The following is a 1,292-nucleotide window of genomic DNA, read 5'->3' as shown; positions in this document are numbered from 1 at the left end:
CCAACGCTGAAAATCATTTGACCATATCTTAATCCATTGAGAAGTTACATTACTTTGAAAGCAATTTTGATGGGAAAAAATCAACGCAAAATTGTGATTTTAAGCAATTTTGATATGTACCCTCGTTGCCATGGTAACAGGAAATTAAAGACTGAGCATGTCGTTACAAAGGAAATGATCCAGTCAACTTTTCTGTAATGGGTTAAAAGAAATGAATTAAATCATAGATGTTCTGATTTATCATGATTGTTGCATGTTTATTAAAAGTTTCTTTTCCATCACTTTAAGGGAATCATGGGAGTTGACATTCAAACATACCGGGCAAGGATTGGTAACAGGCATTACCGAGGAAGTGATGCAATTGACAGTTGCAGAAGTTTTCGGGGCATTGATGTGGCGATTAAAGTCAGCAATAACCTAAAAATTGTTGGTTGCGTGCTTTTTATTGGCGTTCTTTTAATGATTGCTGGTGTTGAACCAAACCCAGGTCCGAGGGAAAAGGGTAATTATTTTGCAGAAACATACGAAAAATGCAAAATTTACTAATTTAAGCATGACTGTTTTACTATGCACTCGGTTGTTATTAATGTCACATTTTAAAATGTGTATTGGAAAGAACATAAAGTATGTGTGACGTACATGAAATCCGTTAAAATTACAAATGAGTTCCAGCAGGACTTCAAACAAACATTTCTAAATGTCACGTGGGAGTTGTTTCTAGACAGTGTTTATCATGTTTTCTTTACATTAATCATGTAACAATGTATTTTAAAATCCCTCTACCTTGTAAAAATGGAAAATAGATATCATGTTCTATATCACAGTTTGCGAACAAATTACACAATCTTATAATTATCGCTGAATGGGTTATTTCCGTCAATTCGATTTCTATCAATAACTATGTTGTATGACAGTTTTACATTTACAGATTCTGCCAGTTACCAGAGCGATGAGGTTGCAGACATAGAAAAAGGCACAGTATTTTCAAATTTCATGCTTTATATGAATATTTAAAACTTTGGAAATTTGGTAGATGTCATATCGATTAAAATACATATGTTAATTCTATTTTTTCCTTATACTTGATTGACATGACGAAAAAATAAAGATCAATAACTAGTCAAAATAGTGAAGTAGAAGGAGTTGGTAATTTATACAAGATATGAATCACTTTGTTTTTTAATTAACAGTATTACTCGCCCTTTGGACAACCTTTGCTTTGACATGATTGTTTAATATCATAACAATCACCTTTTTAGGTAAAGTAAGTCAAACCCTTTTGTACATTTATA

At 32.1% G+C, this 1,292-nt stretch overlaps 1 long non-coding RNA gene across 1 annotated transcript; it reads left to right on the top strand.

Annotated features, from left to right (window-relative positions):
* The first annotated feature begins 362 nt into the window (after positions 1-362).
* Positions 363-979, top strand: LOC132754299 (uncharacterized). Its single transcript, XR_009629065.1, has 2 exons — positions 363-502; positions 929-979. It is a non-coding gene; the product is annotated as an uncharacterized LOC132754299 (long non-coding RNA).
* The last annotated feature ends 313 nt before the right edge of the window (positions 980-1,292 follow it).

This window comes from Ruditapes philippinarum, unplaced genomic scaffold (assembly GCF_026571515.1).
Source record: "Ruditapes philippinarum isolate M1 unplaced genomic scaffold, ASM2657151v2 ctg2165_1_1_1_1, whole genome shotgun sequence".
Classification (NCBI taxonomy): Eukaryota; Metazoa; Mollusca; class Bivalvia; order Venerida; family Veneridae; genus Ruditapes; species Ruditapes philippinarum.
The sequence above is the reverse complement of the archived record's forward strand: the minus strand, read 5'-3'. Positions and strand labels throughout refer to the sequence as shown.